The sequence below is a fragment of the Quercus suber genome, unplaced genomic scaffold, assembly GCF_002906115.3.
Source record: "Quercus suber isolate HL8 unplaced genomic scaffold, Cork oak 2.0 scaffold_91, whole genome shotgun sequence".
Classification (NCBI taxonomy): Eukaryota; Viridiplantae; Streptophyta; class Magnoliopsida; order Fagales; family Fagaceae; genus Quercus; species Quercus suber.
Window position 1 is genome coordinate 406,368 of NW_027069556.1, and position 21,771 is coordinate 428,138.

A 21,771-nucleotide genomic window follows, 5' to 3' on the forward strand; every position below is an offset into this window, starting at 1 on the left:
AATATTTCAACGACTATATACAAAACGTGGAACATGCTTTGCGGAAATATCAGTGATTCAGTATATTTGTTTTTTTTTGTTGGTTTTGAATCCAAAATTAAAAATTAAAAATATTATAACAAAATATTTTTTAATTGTGTGAATAGTACCGTAAAATTTATTTTTAATAAAAATTTTGTTAAAAAAATATATTTATGGGTCTTTTGAACAGTGTATAGAACTTATTGAAAAAGCCAACAACCACAAAAACATGCTGCTTAAAAAAAAAAAAAAAAGGAAACACAGACACAATAAGCTAGCTATTCATCAGTACCCAAACCTATTCATTTTTATAAAAAATTAAAAAAAATTGTCAAAAAAGTTATAAATTTTTTCCTAAAAAATTTCTTAAAATAATTTGTTAACATGTGTCTTAAAGTCACGTGTTAGTAAAACTCTCGTTTTTTTTCTCTACATTTGGCAGTTTACTGTTAAAATATAATATATATTTAATTTAAATTTCAAAAAAAAAAAATCTATAGACCGAATTATATCACAATTTGCTTGAGTGTAAATTAGTGAAAAACTTAAGTGGTTGATCTATGTGTAAATCATGTTGGATTAATTGAATAGAAGTGCCAAGACCTGGATTTTTTTTGCCAATGTTGCTTAGTCTGTGTGGTATAGAAGAAACAAACTCCGGGTTGAAAAACCATGCCTTCCGGTTCAAAGAATAGTCAAGTCAGCTGCTAGTCTTTTGTTACAAGAGTTTCGGCAAAAAAAAAAAAAAAGCCTCCCACAGTACCTCGACAACGCTCAAGAATGGTTAAGTGGAAAGCCCTGGCTGCTGATTGTTTTGAAACAAATTTCCATGGTGCTGTTTTCGCAGAAACTAATGAAGCTGGGATTGGGGTGGTGGTTTGGAATTGCAGGGATGAGGTCATTGCAGCGCTATCAAAAAACATTTCTTTGCCTGCATCTGTTGTCTTGCTGGAAATGTTGGTTGCTTAAAGGGCTAGCTGTGACTTTCATTCGTGAACTTGGATTGAATAACTCTATATTTTATGGTGATTCGGAGGTTGTTATTAACTTAAACCATGTTGATTCTTCTCTCTCGTCCATTGGGCATTTAGTAAAAGACACTTTGTCTATAATTGGCTCTTTAGTGGGTTTTTCCTTCTCTTATATTAGACGACAGGGCAATGTTGTAACTCATATTTTATTTAGAAGAGTCATACATTCTTTTTCTTTGTTAGTTTGGATATGGAGTATTTTTTCCAAACATTTCTAATTTTGTTATTTCTGATATTTTTGGAGGTTAATAAAAGTTAGTTGATGTGGATTCTCCTCAAAAAAATTGTGTAAATTATGTAATCCAATCATCGATTGACATTTAAGCAAGTTGTAGAAAAGTATATGCCAAATACATGGTCCTAAAATAATTCTTTAAATTTTGGAATTTTGTTAAAAAATATATGTGACACAAGGAGTAGTCCATCTTCACATCGCCAGCCTTATGCCTAGGCCATGGCATAGGCTTCTTAAAATATCGCAATTTTTGTAGGATCATATCCATGGTTTTAAAAATTAAAATTGTTAAAGAACCAAAAAAGAGACTGGTTCTAGGTTTTTACAGGTTATTGATTGATTTCCGATTTTGACCCCTTTTCTGGTTTTCTAGGTTTTGACCAAACTGATTTCAAGTTGGGTTCCAAGTTGAACTCCAGTCTGGTTTTTAAAACAATGATCATATCATTTTTCACAAATTTTGCCCCAACTTAATGATATATGCAATTATAGTTTGTGAACTACCTTTACATGAACTCATTACTTTTTCTCTACCACTCACAATTGCACATATCATAATTGTGGCAAAAATTGTGACTTTAAACTTTCTCATTAGAGAAATGCCCCTAAATGTGAAGGAATAAGTATTTTGTTTAATTAAAAATATATATGTGATTTGTACACCTTTTACATTTATCTTTAAAAAACCCCAAAAAAATTATGGATTAAAAGGAATCAAACCTAATTACTATTAAGTGAATTAGTCACAAGTAGAAAGTAAGATTAATCAAATTTTATTAAAAATCTATAATAGATAACATTAACTGATTAAATATTATTTAAGTGATTTTTAAATATAAACATGTTCATTTAAAGTGGTCACTTTAGACCTCAAATTGTATTAAATCAGTCCCGCATCTTGAAAGTGTAAAATTGAGTTGAATGCATTAATCAAAATTATTAATTATTAGTCAGTTTCAATTAGTTTAACTAATAGAATTTATCATCATCACTAAAAAGACTTAAGTTCAAATCGTCCCTACACGGCTACACCACAAACATATTGAAGTATTCACCTTATAATAAAATGTGATCATAAAATAAAATACATATGCCATGGATTCAAATACTAACAAACAAGGGAAAAACAAAAGGTTCTGAATTACTATAGAGAACAGCAAACTCTCTCAGATGTTACCCAAAATAATAAATATATATATATATATATATCTTTCTTAGACTTTTTTTTTTTTGAGTAAATCTTTCTTAGACATATTGAATTCAAGTAAAACGTGCGAAACATTTTAGAGGTGAGTCAATTAAGTTAGTCAAAAAAGAAAATGTTAAGAAGCCATTATAAAGGGGACAGGTGAAAAGTGAAAACTGAGAAGTGTGAAATATCCTCGTGCTTCCCTATCCAAATGCTAACCACGTCGGAATGCTTTGTACAATATGCAAACTGTAGTGCCACAAACACGAATAACTAGTGGCTAGCTGAATGACTTCCCAGTTTCCACAATTTTTTACATAACGAGTAGAACAGAAAGTCATACGACGGCACGTTTGGTAAACTCAATTCATATAATTACTATGACTTTCCAGTTTCCACTATTTACATAACGAATAGAACAAAAGGTGATAGTTGGGGTAGGTTTGCTAAACTCATGGCATAATTATAGTTCCAACTTTTCTCAACAAAACCGACAATCCGCACATGGTGTGGCTACAAGCTAAAACGATAGTGCTAAAAAGAACTTGCGTCTGCATTTCACTTCTTTTTTTTTTTTTAGAAGAGGGTTTCACGTGGCTGCAGTGCAAGAAAAGAAAGCAAAATTATGTTTTTTCAATGAATCTCATGCACTGTTCACGAGACCCGTATGTACTTTATTTTAAAAAAAAAATTTAAAACTGAGTCTCACAGTACTATTCACACATTTAAAAATTATTTTGCTACAGTGTTTTCAGTTTTCAGCTTTCAGCAAAATAAGCGGTATCCAAACAGATCCTAAAAAAAATGTTTTTAAGATCGAATCAAAGTTTAACTGAGATCAAATCATGACGTGTCATTTAATTTTTCTTTTCTCAACAAAACTGACAATTCGCACATGGTGTGGCTACAAGCCAAAACCATAATTTTAAACTCAAATTGTTCAAAGAATTAAAAAAGAAAAAAGTTTTTAAGATCGGATCGAAGTTTTAACCGAGATCAAAATCATGACGTGTCATTTAATTTTTTAATAGATTTAATACTTAAATTATAATTAATTAATTTTATATATATATATATATATATATATTAATTTCTCATTCTATACCAACAAAATGCATGTAGCCCATTGGTTTGGGCTTTGGAAATGCTTATTTGCGTGTTGGGAGTTAAGCCAGGCATATTTGGGTATACACATAATATTCACCTCAAAGAGCATTATTTTTGTGTATGGTAATCTTGATTTCTTCTCTCTTTTTTCCTTTAAGAATAGTTGTATTGATTTGTCTCACTTTAACTATTGATCATTTTATGGAATTATAGTGTTAAATTGATTCATTCGTGAAAGTTCTTAGAATTTAAGAAAGAACTTGAGGTCTGAGATAAAATTAAAAAAATATATAAACTTGAGGTCAAATTTTTTTAAACTATGTGTTCGTTTAGTAAAAATTATTTTTATATTTATTTACAGTACTTTTAACAAAAAATTTTCAATTACAACAAAATAGTTGCATTGATTTGTCTCACTTTAACTATTGATCATTTTATGGAATTATAGTGTAAATTGATTAATTAGTGAAAATTCTTAGCATTAAAAAAGAACTCGAGGTTTGAGATAAAATTAAAAATATGTATCAACTTGAGGTCAAATTTTTTTTTTTTAATACTATGTGTCCATTGAATAAAGATTATTTTTACCTTAATTTACAGTACTTTTAATAAAAAATTTTCAGTTTCAGCAAAATAAGCGAGAATTATAGTGTAAATTGATTAATTAGTGAAAGTTCTTAGCATTTAAGAAAGAACTTGAGGTCTGAGATAAAATTAAAAAAATATATAAACTTGAGGTAAAATTTTTTTTTTTTTTATATACTATGTGTCCATTTAGTAAAGATTATTTTTACCTTAATCTACAATACTTTCAGCAAAAAAAAAATTCAGTTTCAGCAAAATAAGCGAGAATTATAGTGTAAATTGATTAATTAGTGAAAGTTCTTAGCATTTAAGAAAGAACTTGAGGTCTGAGATAAAATTAAAAAAATATATAAACTTGAGGTCAAATTTTTTTTTATACTATGTGTTCGTTTAGTAATCTTTATCTACAGTATTTTCAATAAAAATATTTTTAATTTTAACAAAATAAGTAGACCCCAAATATACCGTATATGAGAGCGATTGAAGGAATAGAGAAGACTATCTCCTAATATTTAATTCATACAGATAATTATGTATGCGTGGTCGTTTTCTTTACCTAAACACTGGTGACAATGGGATTGGTTGGCCTTTCACCCGATTTCAAGAAGGGGACTCAGGCCCACACTTCTCAGTTAAGTTGCTATCGGTGCACTTGGCCTAGTTATCGCAATTAAGATTAATTTTGTCGACAAACAAGAGCGATTAAAACTTATAATTAAAAAATAAATAAATAAATAAAAAAGGTTAGTGGGTAAAGCGTGAGAAAATTAGTAGTCAATAAGAGGAATGTTTCATATAATTATCGGTAGGAATCTTCCTCATTCGGCAGTAGGGAACTTTCTTATTCAACTGTGGAAATTTTCATATTTAACTGTTAACGAACATAGAACTATATTAAAATAAGATTAGCAGTTTAGCACACTAAACTCTAAAAGCTTGGAAGTAAAACACAATGGGCCAAAGGGGGATAAGTTAGGAAAGGAGAGAGCATGGGTAGATGGCGCATGCTGCTAATGATATGTGATAGGATTCTTTCTTTGCATGGGGCAGAGAGTGTGCACGAAGCTTAGGCTTAAGTGACGGCTGCACCTTTTGAAATTGAGGATAAGTCAAAATAATCTCGATTTCTTCTCAGACCATAATTTTTGTACCATAACTTTGATATAATAAATTGTGGGCAATTTGTTATTATTTTCACATGAATTCACAATTTTTTGCCCTACTATCACAGTCAATCACTTTAATGGTTGGGGCTTTAGCTTAAAGAGCGAGTATACGTTTAGCACATAAATCAAAGAAAGGTATGCACCAAAATAATGGCACTTGCCATCCTTAGCCTGGGTGACCCTAGCTTTCACATGGCAAAAAATGGAGATGACAAGTTAGCAAAAATTATGTGAACTTCTAACTTGTCCAAATCATTCATCTCATTTCCCATTTTATTTGGCAGGTAAATACATACAACAATGACACATTCTTAACATATTCTACTATGACAACATGTCATTTCTTATTAATTTTATTAAATTAATATAAAAATTCATAAATAAAATCTGATTAAAAAGATAATTCGTATACCATTAAGTCCTATCATTTTTCTCTCATTGAAAAAAAAAAAAAAAGTCCCTTCATTTTCCAAGCAAAGAAAAATAAAATTATTTCATTTTCTTTCTAATTGATTCTTTTAAGTAATGTTTCTAAAATAGAAATTATTTTAGGTAATACCCTTTAAGCCGTTTTATTTCACGTTTGTTATGGTCAATTAATATTTTTCAAATCATATTTATGTCATGTCATACATAAAAATCTATAACTACATACATACATACATACATACATATATATATATATATAGACACATATACTTATATACACACAATATTATCAAAGTGATAACTCACATTTAAGACTGTGTTTGTTTTGGGTGAAAATAAAAGTTGGAAAATATTTTAAAACGCCATGTGTGTTTGGGAGCACATGTAAAACTCAGTTAAAGGGAAAATCAAATCCTTTGACCGTAAAATAAGAGCCCCTCAAGTGTAAAATATTTTACNTTTTTTTTTTTTTTTAGAGAAACCAAACACAAAGCCTAAATACATTTCATTGAGTAATACTTAGGTGCTCCCGGAGCACGAAAAATGGTGCTCTCTCTTCTCACATATATGGTGAAGTCCACTCATTAAATTCATGGTGGGGTCTATTATGAATGTGAGAGGAATGAGCACCATTTATCCATGCTCTGGGAGTACCTAAGAATTTTTCCCATTTCATAATTCAATTTGCTAGATTTATTCCCGTGGAACCAAGAACCTTCTAGAACCCGAAAATAGAAAACAAACTTGAAAACTTTTTTTTTCTTTTTTTCTTTTTAGGAGAGGTAGATTAAATACAAATAGATTAAACAATAAAAACACGTACCAAAAGAAAAAAGGGGCAAAGGCAAGGCAGAAACAAAGTGATAAGGATGAGAGTTTGGATCTGTGAGAGAGAAAGCACTTCAAAAATGGGATTCTTTCATTCAAGTTAGGACTTAGGAGAGAGAGAGAGAGAGAGAGAGCAATTTTGGAGAAGACCCATAAGTTTCTTGTGTTTCTAAGAAAGATGAAAGAGAAGAAGTTACCAATTAATGAATATGAACCATTATTTATACTCAAAGGATTATGACCCTTCAATAGGCATATTTTTGGTCAATAGGTACCATTTTCATTCAATAGGTACATTTTCGATCAATAGGCATTTTTCATTCAATAGGCATCTTTCTAGTCAATAGGCACATTTTCAATCAATAGGCATCTTTAATATATATCCAACATGAAAGGTTATGACTTTTCAATAGTCATCTTTTAATATATCTAATATGAAGAGTTATGACATTTCAATAGGCACCTTTTGATATATTCAATTTAAATGGTTATAACCTTTCAATAGGCACATTTTGTGTTATTTCTTTCAATATCAATTTTTTTTTTTTTTTTTTAATTTCATGCATTTTTGCCTTACTAATCCAACTAAAAGATAAATTTTTTTTCTTGAAACTCATCCAGTAGCTACTTCTGTGCATTGCACGGGTTGGCAACTAGCTAGTATATATAATTATATACGTGCATGTGTAGATTTTTATGTATGACATGACATAAATATGATTTGAAAAATATTATTGATCACAACAAATATAAAATAAAAATGACTTAAAAGGCTATTACCTAAAAGAATTAATTAGGAAGAAAATGAATAGACCTTTGTTTTTGGTTGGGAAAATGTAAGGACTTAGGCTGTGTTTGGTAAGATGTAAATTATTTTCGTGTGTAAAATAATTTCAGTTGAATATATTTTACGAAAATGAAAATATTTTCAGATGTTTGTTTTGGGTTCTAGGAAATACACCGGAAAAGTATTTTCAGTATTTGGTTGTTCATGTAAAAGCATTTTTCTAGAAAATATTTTCCTACGTTTGGGCCACCAATGTAAAACATTTCGGGAAAATACCAAAAAAATATACCTAATACAATTGAGCATCTCAAAATACCTATACACATCATATATGCACATCCATTAATTCCAATCACAAAAAATATGAACGTTATACACATCCAAGTTTTACATAACAATGACAGAGGTACCCACATACAAAAATCACAACCCTAACACAACTTTCATGGTCATTCACCCAAGTTTAGATGTGCCATTTTATTGAGCTCATCATCGGGCAAGACTTGAGATGCCACTGTGTTTAGCATTCTTGCATTCAACTTTGCAATCTTCATTGCATGGTTCTGCTGCTCAGTTGCGATATCTAATTGATATTTCAATAAATCGTATTTAACACCTTCTGTGCTGGAACTCTTTTTAGTTAAAGGAGTTGAAAGAGTACTGGATGAAGAACCTTGTTGCACATTCCTACCATCAATCTACCAAAACTTCATAAAAGAAATTTATGCATCCAGTTTATGCTTAAACGCCTTGTGGTCTGCCCCATGATATTGATCGACTTGGGCACGAGCTTCTTCCTATGTGTCGTACACTCCAGGCACATGACCAACAAACACGACGTATATCTTACCCTTTAGGTGGTCAATAGGATAAACACTTTTAAAACTCAATTTGGTGTTATGACATACATATATTAGCATACCAAATTATTTGACATACCATTCAATCAAATGTGCAAGTAAGAAGATGATATTTACCAAAACACAAGCTGCAATACAAGACAGTTGAGAATTCAACATCATCTAAGCAAAGTATTGTAACAAGCCCAATTCAAGAACAATGCTAATTTCAGTTTACCAAAATACACAGAAGCTGCCATATACCTTCACAAACACTATTGCAGATAACATTATCCACATATTTTTTATACACAAATAAAATCTATAAATACCTATAAATATATTATATATATATGGGTAAAATATCATTTTCGTCCCTAATTATTACAAAAGTTCGTTTTTCGTCCCCTAAACTTTCAAAAGTTCTATTTTCGTCCCTAAACTATCACAAAAGTTCGTTTTCGTCCCTAAACTTTCAAAAGTTCTATTTTCGTCCTTAAACTTTTCCAAATGTATTGATTTTCGTCCCTTCCCACATTAGTACTTATCATGCCACGTCAGAAGTCATAACCTTTCATGTTGGATATATATTAAAGATGCCTATTGATTGAAAATGTGCCTATTGACTAGAAAGATGCCTATTGAATGAAAAATGCCTATTGATCGAAAATGTACCTATTGAATGAAAATGGTACCTATTGACCAAAAATATGCCTATTGAAGGGTCATAATCCTTTGAGTATAAATAATGGTTCATATTCATTAATTGGTAACTTCTTCTCTTTCATCTTTCTTAGAAACACAAGAAACTTATGGGTCTTCTCCAAAATTGCTCTCTCTCTCTCTCTCTCTCTCCTAAGTCCTAACTTGAATGAAAGAATCCCATTTTTGAAGTGCTTTCTCTCTCACAGATCCAAACTCTCATCCTTATCACTTTGTTTCTGCCTTGCCTTTGCCCCTTTTTTCTTTTGGTACGTGTTTTTATTGTTTAATCTATTTGTATTTAATCTACCTCTCCTAAAAAGAAAAAAAGAAAAAAAAAGTTTTCAAGTTTGTTTTCTATTTTCGGGTTCTAGAAGGTTCTTGGTTCCACGGGAATAAATCTAGCAAATTGAATTATGAAATGGGAAAAATTCTTAGGTACTCCCAGAGCATGGATAAATGGTGCTCATTCCTCTCACATTCATAATAGACCCCACCATGAATTTAATGAGTGGACTTCACCATATATGTGAGAAGAGAGAGCACCATTTTTCGTGCTCCGGGAGCACCTAAGTATTACTCAATGAAATGTATTTAGGCTTTGTGTTTGGTTTCTCTAAAAAAAAAAAAAAATTGGGGAATGTTTCTCTGTGATTTTTTTCCGCTTACCCTTTTTTTATGGGTGTTCTAGAACCAAACGGAGAGGTGACGCTTATAAATTTATTATTTTAGTTTTTTTGGGTAAAAATATGAGAATCGGACATGCATGTGAGTTTGAGATCGCCTAACGTCTAGAACTTAATGACTTTTGGAAAATGCATGTTGGGTTTGAATCTATTTACAACTTTAAGTTGTTTTGGAGGTTATGTATAGGCAAAATGAAAAGGCACAATTGTTCAGTGTTTTCAAATGTAAATGTGGCAGTAATTTATATAGCCATATGGAGCAATAAAGATGATCAACAAAAATTCAAATGTTTCGCTTTTATATTATATTATTATATATATATACACACACGTATAATTATCAAATTGATAACTAAATCTACATTTATATACAATTAAAGTAGGAAATTTTGATTGTAATTAGTACAACTGAAATGAAGTAGTTACAAATATTAAATCACAAATATGAGTATCAGTGCACCATCTAATCTAATTATCTACAATAATATATATATATAGACACAAACACAGAGAGAGAGAGAAGGATTTTGGTTTATACCCTCCAATAAGGACATGATACATCATTATATTACTAAAACATAAATTCATCTAATCACATATTATATCATCTCTAAGCACCGGGCTCAAAGATCATGCCACCACCACTAGCAGTAGTGACTCTGCCTTTCTTAACCCCGCTTGCAATCAACCAAACCGAGTGGCTGGTTTAGACTCTCTCTCTCTCTCTATCTCTACCCATGGTTGAGAACCCAACTCTTTATCTCTCTAAATCCATGGCCTAAAACCCAATTCTCTCTCTAAATCCATGGCTCAATTTTCGAATTTTAAGAACCAAAATGGGAGCTCAAAATTTTTTTGGACCAAAGTGAAAAACTGCCCAAAATGTAAGGACTAAAAATGTATTTTTGCCTAGTATATTTTTAGCTTGCAAGTTCAAGTTGGCAAATCTAATGCTTGTTTATAGTCTTCTCACTTAAATGTTATATAACATGTATTTGAGCGATGTCCCACACATTTCCATTGCTCTCAAACTTTTGGGAGAATTCTACAATTCGAAGAGATGGTGGAGTAATACTCTCTCTCTCTCTCTCTCTAAATTCTTGAATAATAAATCTATTTTCTCAGTTAAGATTGGTGGAATGGAATAATAATACTAGTATATGTTTTATTTGTTATTATTGTTTTAAAAAGTTTTTAGTTTTCTACTTATGTTCCTTTTTTTTTCCAAGTTTTCTTATTTAATTTTTGTGAAATTTTTTTCCTTTTGTATTTGGGGTTGTGAAAATTTTTTAATGTAATAAAAAATTTAAAAGTTTGATATTTCCATATGATTTTCCAAGGATTTTTAGGTGAAATATTATTTCAATATTTTGGGGGGTGGGGTTTTCCAATTTTCATATATGTGTGTGTGTGTGTGTGTGTGTATTATTTATTTTATATATATATATATATGTATGTATGTATATTATTATTATTATTTTGGTTGTTGTCAAATACTTTACCATAAACTAACTTGCTCAAGATTTTTTTTTTTTTTTTTCATGCATTAACAATGAACATGGAAACATGTACTTAATTTTTCATAAGTGTTTTTTTTGTTTTCCAAGTGTGTGCGTGTATAAATATATTACAAATCATATGAAAGAAATATGAGAGAGAAAGAGCAAATGCTAGAAAGAATGAGAGAAAAAGAGAATACTCGTACTAATTATATTTGTCTCTCACTTTTTGGCTTCAAGGAAGGATTTTGGGGACTCCTTTGTCAAGAAAGATGAGTCCTCACCAAAACTCACAAAAGATTCAACATTTTTCACAAAGACTCACCATTTTTAGCTTCAAGCCTTCAAGTAAGGATTTTGGAAAGTTTTTTAATCAAAAAAGATGAATATACACCAAATATGAAAGAGAATGAGACAAATATATATATATATATATATTTTAGAATACTAAGTATTTTAACACACACACGTTAGGAGAAGAGAAAAAGTTTTAAAAAAACTGACAGTGGTATATATCCAAAAAGGCAACTCTTAGATATGCAGCACACGCTTTAAACCTGTTTAACTCACACTTATTTTTCAATGTAGGATTAACAAAAAAGAAATTACTTAAGTTGATTGAGTTTGTCGGAGGTAGTACATAAAAATTAATTGATATTTAAAGTTTAAACGCAATCAACCTGAGTTTTCTCCATTTTCTCTCCATGCATATATATATATATATATATGGAGAGAGAGAGAGCTAGATCTATATATATATATATATATTCAAGAATATTGAAATATTGAATCAGATTACAATTTTGCCTAGCTTTATACCATATTATTTGCCTAGTTGGTTTGATGATTGCATTTGATATTATGAAGAGGATGTTTATAGCAACACATTAAAAGCACTTGGTCAAAAAAAAGTGTCAAATGTGTGATAATAGATAAAAGTGAGGTCCTTCTCAAAAAAAGAAGAAGAAGATAAAAGTGAGGCGTCCCTTTCCAATATACCAATAGCTAGCATGCCAGATATTTCTAAACTCCCAGATATTTCCAAACTCCAAACCAATAAAATTTATTAATACCATAAGAACATAAATAAAATAATAGTAGTACCTTGACTGACACTATCAAGGTACTTTGTAAAAACGGCAATTGATTAGACTGAATTTTGATGAAGGAGAGGAAAGTGACAAAGACATAAGAAGAAAAGGATAGATGATGAAGGAAAAACTGGGGAAGCCGTGACTGTGAGACGGAGACAAAAGAAAAGACGCTTAGGGGCTATTTGAATTTTGTGAAAATTGAGTGATATAAATCAGTTTTTATTACTCACAACTCAAAATATATGAGATATAAGAAGATTTTTTAGTAATGTTTTTATCACTTAAAACTTTAAGATAGTGTTTGGTACACTATTTTAAGCAATAATTTTCAGTTTTTAAGTAATATTACTCGTATTTTTATATACTTTTTTACCGACACGTATTTTTACACGTATTTTCAAACAATAAAACGCATATTTTCAAGTATATTGCACCAAATACTCCCTAAAAATATGAGTTATAGTAATGAAAACTGAAAACATTTTGAGATGTTTTCAAGTGATTGAAAACTGAGTTCAATGGCAAAGTTGTAAAAATATAAAGTGCTGGAAACCCGTATACTGCTCAAGTCAAACTTTACCACTACCTTTCTTTCTTTATTCTATCTTCTCAACTTTTTTTTTTCATTAACAGTTAACACCAAGAAGCAATTTTTGCTCTACTTTTTCTTTTTCTTTTCCATTTTCCCTTCCTTGTCGCCATTCTCATTACATAATTTTTTTCTTATTCTTTCTTCTTTACGGATCATTTTCTTGGTGGGTTTATGGGTTGAGATCAATGGGTTTATGGGTATTGTGATTTGTTTTTACTATCTCATTCACATTACTAAAAAATATATGGGTATTGTGTAGGGATGGACCCAGGATTTCAAGCTGGGCAGGCCAGAGATAAGAGAAAAAAAATTCAAATACTCATTTATATAGTATTAATAAACTATTAACCAAAACAAATACCCAAAAATCATTGTTTCTTAATATATTAAGATACAATCATCTACCAACAAAAGCAAAATACCCAAAATACTATTGTTTCTTAATACAATCATCTATGAAAAGGGAACTCGACGCTCTTTCAAATCTTCAAAATCATTTATAATTGAATCCAAACTAAATGTTGAAGCTATATCATTTTCAATGTATAACATCAAAGAGTCCGTCAAAAAATTATTTTCCATTTTGTTTCGAATGTTAGTTTTGACAACTTTCATAGCTGAAAATGCTCGCTCTGTAGTAGTAGTAGAAACTGAAAGAGTAAGCACAAGTCTCACCATTTTATAAACAAGTTTGTAGTGTTTTGAATTTCTTGTTCTCACTAACCATTGACACAACTCAGATAAACTTTTCAATTTTTTGAACTCTGAATACTGGACTACATTATGCTCAAAATGATAAAGCTCTTTCTCTAACATTTGTTTGTCATAATTTGTGAAATCTTGTGGATAGAAATTCTTTACCAACAAACAAAGATCACTACTTCTGAAAGATTTTAATGCCTCTAGAGGTTCTAAAGCTGAGCTAGGCCTAAGTAACTCCATTGCATCTTCATTAAACTGATGATTTAGTTCCTGTAGTTGAGAATCTATTGTAGCATAAAAAATATTTACTCAATAATTATGCTCAATTGTAACGTTATCTTGTTGATTACGAGCTCAACCTCGCCTCATATCATAACAAGCATTCATATATAGGACATCAATGCAATGTTTCTCACAAAATGATATCACAGTGGTGAGTAAGCCATCCCATCCATCATCTCTAAATTTTTGGATAAGTACTTTAGTAGATGAAACTAAATGCATGATATTTAAAATGTCTTAAGATTGGCTTTGCAAAACTTGACAAAGTTTATCAGTGATCTTCATAATTTCCTTCTCAAGATGCAAGATGAAAACAAATTCAAATGAAGTTAAACCATCATAAGCTGACTCTGCTTCTACTCGATGTTCTCCATCAATTGCATCATCAATTATATTTACTAAAATTTCAACAGTTGAAGTAAACATCCTTAATAAATTAGAAATTGATCTAAAATGTGAACTCCAACGTGTTTCTACTTTCTACAGGTCGTTGTAAAGTGCCAATTTGATTAAGTCCACTTCTAGTCCCAAGCTCTTCAAGATCAATCAAACGTGCTATTTCATTAGCATTGGCAACTTTCAATTGCTCATTACGCTTGCATGAAGCATTAACAATTTTGATCCGAAAAAGCAATTTAAGAAAAAACCCACTAATGGGGACAACTTGTTTTGATGATTTTACTAATGCCAATTGTAAGCAATGTACAAAATAATGGATGTAGTAAGCATATGGGTAATCATTTAAAATCAAAACTTGTAATCAATTCCACATACCTCACGTGTTGCTTACTCCATCATATCCTTGCCCTTGAATATTTTGTATATCTAAGTAATGTTGAGATAACAAAGAATATATCCCCCTCTTTAGAGTCAAAGCCGTAGTGTCAACAACATGAATAAGCCCAAAAAAATATTCTTTCACAAAGCCTTTTGCATCACCATATCTAAAAACCACATCCATTTACTCTTTCATGGACTCATCACGAGTTTCATCAATCATTATGCAAAACTTGGCATCACCAATTTCTTCCCAAGTGACCTTCTTCACTTTGGCTGAGAAAACATGTAGAATTTCTTTTTGAATCCTAGGTGATGTGTAGGTTGCATTTTTTTAGAGTTTTTTCTATTATTTTAGCAATTTTCTCATTTCAAAAAGTCACTGTGAGGTTGAAATTTATCAACCATCTCATTGGCTTTATTCCATGCCAATTTGCTTGTAATTTAGCATTTAGTAACTCTGTATTTAGGTGGGATTCATGTAAGGGTAGTGTGTGAAGAGAGTGTGAAGAATTGCTTATCTTTGTACAAAGAAGCAGAGACTCGCGGCTAGGACTCACGACTGACTCACGGCTTGCAAGCTGCTAAATGCTGTGCACATGAGAAGCATGTGGGAAGGTGAAGGGTCACGCTAGCTGTTGCACTATAGGACAAAAGTCCCAGGCTGGCTAGGCCGTTACCTCGCGACTTAAACTCGCAACTTGGACAAGCCGCGAGGCCAAGTCGCCAACCAATCTTGTTTGGCAAAAACTGACTCTTCGTATTCCAAACACATACTACTATATATAGACCCTTATACCCACGAAATGTAAAGAGTTTTCAGAGAGAATTTTGTGAGAGAAACCCTAGAGAAAAACAAGATTGCCTCATCCTCAATCTTCACTAAGAGACTCTTCAAATTCCTCTATTCTCTTCTTCTCTATTGATACATCCTTGAGAGGTTCTTGACCAAATCCTTTTCTTATCACACCCACGTTTGTGAGAAAGTTCATTTGGTGCTAAGGGAAGCAGTTTGGAAGGGACCAATGACTATTGGTTGATGCTATGGTTTATACTGGAATCCGATAAGCTAGAAAAGAAAAAGGTTCGGCGCAACCTCGTTAGAACAAAAAGCTTGGAGGGCTTAAGTACTTAGGTAAATTAGGCTTGGAGGGTCTATTGTTGTTCATGTATCACAACTACATTTTCTAGTGGATTATTGATCGCTTAGAGGGCGGCGAAGAGGTTTTACGCTGAGAGCTTCGGTTTCCTCTTTGATAACACATCGAGTGTTGCCTTAGTGTTTGCATCTTTCTTCCTTTATCTTTGCCATTTATTTTATGTTGTGGATGTGATTATATTTGACTTAGATTGTTTATCAATTCTATATTTGGCTTATGTTCATGTTTCACACATTAATTGTTTGATAATAAGTTTGAATTGATATTTTGTAATTTGGGATCTAAACGTTCAAGGGTGTTTTACACAAATATTGAACATTCAGTCATAATACCCAATGATTCAAGAAAGTTCCCACGATTTAATGAACTAAAACTTTCATCTCGACCTCTAAAAGCTATCGCTTAAAAGGCAAGATATCGGACAATAAAAACTGAGGCCTTCAGTTGCAATCGATTATTTGCAATTTGTTCAGTAGTGAAATGGTCAACTACCCTTTGTAAATGCTACCATTGGTTCATCAAATCCTTACACATTTGCTCAGCAACTCTATGAGCTGAGTTATGATTTTTTCCTATATGACCTTGAAAATAACAATTTTTGCCCCCAACTTTTTTCCAATTTCTAAATCCACCAACAGTGAATGTATTTTGTCCTATAACCCATTTAGATTATGAAAGACAAAACAGGGTAGACAATAAGCTGCATCTGTCATAGGAGAATATTCAATCCATGTTGAATTATATTCAAACCAAGAAGCTTGAAAGCTACGATTGTGCTTTCCACTTTTTTTGTATGTCTATAGAGGAGGTTGGTGCAGACCATTTTTAATGTAAGCCCGTTGAATTTCATCACGTTGACTAACATGATATTCCTATATTTGTTTGCGTGTTTCGGGATCATAATCCAAAGAATCAAGATCAGCTTTTTGAAATTGTGTTTGAGAGATATGGTTATTTTTCGGAATTGGGATATCGACATTTTCTGGAATTGGGGAATGAATATTTCTTGAGATTGGAACATCAACATTTTCTGGAATTGGAGAATGAATATTTTCTTGAATTGGAACATCCACATTTTCTAAAATTGGAATAGCAACATTAGTTACGGCATTGAGTTTCTGTCAGGCATAGTGTGGTGTTGAGTTTTAGCTACGGTTTTGAGTTTCTACTTCTTGTTACCATTCCAAAGTGGAAGAGAGGCGTGAAATGGAAGAGACCTAGGAAAAAAAAAAGAAAAAGAAAGAAAGAAAGAAAGATAGAGAAGGGACCATTCTGACTTAGCATAGTAAATGGGTCTCACTATTTTGTGCAAAATTTTGAGTTACAGAAAACAAAATAAAAAACCAAACAAGTTTTAATTTGAGTGAGTGAAAAAATAGAGATAAAGATATGAGATATGGAAACTGAGTTTGAGTTATGAGATTTAAGTGATGAGTGATGAGTGGTGAGTGATAATGTTTCCACTATCCATTAATGTCTTTTTTTTTTTCTTTTTTTTTTAATGTCAGATAGCATGATTGGCTTTGCAAAACTTGACAAAGTTTATCAGTGATCTCATAATTTCCTTCTCAAGATGCAAGATGAAAACAAATTCAAATGAAGTTAAACCATCATAAGCTGACTCTGCTTCTACTCGATGTTCTCCATCAATTGCATCATCAATTATATTTACTAAAATTTCAACAGTTGAAGTAAACATCCTTAATAAATTAGAAATTGATCTAAAATGTGAACTCCAACGTGTTTCTACTTTCTACAGGTCGTTGTAAAGTGCCAATTTGATTAAGTCCACTTCTAGTCCCAAGCTCTTCAAGATCAATCAAATGTGCTATTTCATTAGCATTGGCAACTTTCAATTGCTCATTACGCTTGCATGAAGCATTAACAATTTTGATCCGAAAAAGCAATTTAGAAAAAACCCACTAATGGGGACAACTGTTTTGATGATTTTACTAATGCCAATTGTAAGCAATGTACAAAATAATGGATGTAGTAAGCATATGGGTAATCATTTAAAATCAAAACTTGTAATCATTCCACATACCTCACGTGTTGCTTACTCCATCATATCCTTGCCCTTAAATATTTGTATATCTAAGTAATGTTGAGATAACAAAGAATATATCCCCTCTTTAGAGTCAAAGCCGTAGTGTCAACAACATGAATAAGCCCAAAAAATATTCTTTCACAAAGCCTTTTGCATCACCATATCTAAAAACATATATATATATATATATTTTTAGAATACTAAGTATTTTAACACACACACGTTAGGAGAGGAGAGAAAGTTTTAAAAAAACTGACAGTGGTATATATCCAAAAAGGCAACTCTTGGATATGCAGCACACGCTTTAAACCTGTTTAACTCACACTTATTTTTCAATGTAGGATTAACAAAGAAGAAATTACTTAAGTTGATTGAGTTTGTCTGGGGTAGTACATAAAAATTAATTGATATTTAAAGTTTAAACACAATCAACCTGAGTTTTCTCCATTTTCTCTCCATGCATATATATATATATATATATGTATGGAGAGAGAGAGAGAGCTAATATATATATATATATTCAAGAATATTGAAATATTGAATCAGATTACAATTTTGCCTAGCTTTATACCATATTATTTGCCTAGTTGGTTTGATGATTGCATTTGATATTATGAAGAGGATGTTTATAGCAACACATTAAAAGCACTTGGTCAAAAAAAAGTGTCAAATGTGTGATAATAGATAAAAGTGAGGTCCTTCTCAAAAAAAAAGAAGAAGATAAAAGTGAGGCGTCCCTTTCCAATATACCAATAGCTAGCATGCCAGATATTTCCAAACTCCCAGATATTTCCAAACTCCAAACCAATAAAATTTATTAATACCATAAGAACATAAATAAAATAATAGTAGTACCTTGACTGACACTATCAAGGTACTTTGTAAAAACGGCAATTGATTAGACTGAATTTTGATGAAGGAGAGGAAAGTGACAAAGACATAAGAAGAAAAGGATAGATGATGAAGGAAAAACTGGGGAAGCCGTGACTGTGAGACGGAGACAAAAGAAAAGACGCTTAGGGGCTATTTGAATTTTGTGAAAATTGAGTGATATAAATCAGTTTTTATTACTCACAACTCAAAATATATGAGATATAAGAAGATTTTTTAGTAATGTTTTTATCACTTAAAACTTTAAGATAGTGTTTGGTACACTATTTTAAGCAATAATTTTCAGTTTTTAAGTAATATTACTCGTATTTTTATATACTTTTTTACCGACACGTATTTTTACACGTATTTTCAAACAATAAAACGCATATTTTCAAGTATATTGCACCAAATACTCCCTAAAAATATGAGTTATAGTAATGAAAACTGAAAACATTTTGAGATGTTTTCAAGTGATTGAAAACTGAGTTCAATGGCAAAGTTGTAAAAATATAAAGTGCTGGAAACCCGTATACTGCTCAAGTCAAACTTTACCACTACCTTTCTTTCTTTATTCTATCTTCTCAACTTTTTTTTTTCATTAACAGTTAACACCAAGAAGCAATTTTTGCTCTACTTTTTCTTTTTCTTTTCCATTTTCCCTTCCTTGTCGCCATTCTCATTACATAATTTTTTTCTTATTCTTTCTTCTTTACGGATCATTTTCTTGGTGGGTTTATGGGTTGAGATCAATGGGTTTATGGGTATTGTGATTTGTTTTTACTATCTCATTCACATTACTAAAAAATATATGGGTATTGTGTAGGGATGGACCCAGGATTTCAAGCTGGGCAGGCCAGAGATAAGAGAAAAAAAATTCAAATACTCATTTATATAGTATTAATAAACTATTAACCAAAACAAATACCCAAAAATCATTGTTTCTTAATATATTAAGATACAATCATCTACCAACAAAAGCAAAATACCCAAAATACTATTGTTTCTTAATACAATCATCTATGAAAAGGGAACTCGACGCTCTTTCAAATCTTCAAAATCATTTATAATTGAATCCAAACTAAATGTTGAAGCTATATCATTTTCAATGTATAACATCAAAGAGTCCGTCAAAAAATTATTTTCCATTTTGTTTCGAATGTTAGTTTTGACAACTTTCATAGCTGAAAATGCTCGCTCTGTAGTAGTAGTAGAAACTGAAAGAGTAAGCACAAGTCTCACCATTTTATAAACAAGTTTGTAGTGTTTTGAATTTCTTGTTCTCACTAACCATTGACACAACTCAGATAAACTTTTCAATTTTTTGAACTCTGAATACTGGACTACATTATGCTCAAAATGATAAAGCTCTTTCTCTAACATTTGTTTGTCATAATTTGTGAAATCTTGTGGATAGAAATTCTTTACCAACAAACAAAGATCACTACTTCTGAAAGATTTTAATGCCTCTAGAGGTTCTAAAGCTGAGCTAGGCCTAAGTAACTCCATTGCATCTTCATTAAACTGATGATTTAGTTCCTGTAGTTGAGAATCTATTGTAGCATAAAAAATATTTACTCAATAATTATGCTCAATTGTAACGTTATCTTGTTGATTACGAGCTCAACCTCGCCTCATATCATAACAAGCATTCATATATAGGACATCAATGCAATGTTTCTCACAAAATGATATCACAGTGGTGAGTAAGCCATCCCATCCATCATCTCTAAATTTTTGGATAAGTACTTTAGTAGATGAAACTAAATGCATGATATTTAAAATGTCTTAAGATTGGCTTTGCAAAACTTGACAAAGTTTATCAGTGATCTTCATAATTTCCTTCTCAAGATGCAAGATGAAAACAAATTCAAATGAAGTTAAACCATCATAAGCTGACTCTGCTTCTACTCGATGTTCTCCATCAATTGCATCATCAATTATATTTACTAAAATTTCAACAGTTGAAGTAAACATCCTTAATAAATTAGAAATTGATCTAAAATGTGAACTCCAACGTGTTTCTACTTTCTACAGGTCGTTGTAAAGTGCCAATTTGATTAAGTCCACTTCTAGTCCCAAGCTCTTCAAGATCAATCAAATGTGCTATTTCATTAGCATTGGCAACTTTCAATTGCTCATTACGCTTGCATGAAGCATTAACAATTTTGATCCGAAAAAGCAATTTAAGAAAAAACCCACTAATGGGGACAACTGGTTTTGATGATTTTACTAATGCCAATTGTAAGCGATGTACAAAATAATGGATGTAGTAAGCATATGGGTAATCATTTAAAATCAAAACTTGTAATCCATTCCACATACCTCACGTGTTGCTTACTCCATCATATCCTTGCCCTTAAATATTTTGTATATCTAAGTAATGTTGAGATAACAAAGAATATATCCCCCTCTTTAGAGTCAAAGCCGTAGTGTCAACAACATGAATAAGCCCAAAAAAATATTCTTTCACAAAGCCTTTTGCATCACCATATCTAAAAACCACATCCATTTACTTTTTCATGGACTCATCACGAGTTTCATCAGTCATTATGCAAAACTTGGCATCACCAATTTCTTCTCAAGTGACCTTCTTCACTTTGGCTGAGAAAACATGTAGAATTTCTTTTTGAATCCTAGGTGATGTGTAGATTGCATTTTTTAGAGCTTTTTCTATTATTTTAGCAACTTTCTCATTTCAAAAAGTCAATGTAAGGTTGAAATTTATCAACCATCTTATTGGTTTTATTCCATGCCAATTTGCTTGTAATTTAGCACTTAGTAACTCTGTATTTAGGTGGGATTCATGTAAGGGTAGTGTGTGAAGAGAGTGTGAAGAATTGCTCATCTTTGTGCAAAGAAGCAGAGACTCACGGCTAGGACTCACGACTGACTCGCGACTTGTAAGCTGCTAAATGCTGTGCACATGAGAAGCATGTGGGAAGGTGAAGGGTCACGCTAGCTGTCGCACTGTAGGACAAAAGTCCCAGGCTGGCTAGGTCGTTACCTCGTGACTTAAACTCGCAACTTGGACAAGCCGCGAGGCCAAGTCGCCAACCAATCTTGTTTGGCAAAAACTGACTCTTCGTATTCCAAACACATACTACTATATATAGACCCTTATACCCACGAAATGTAAAGAG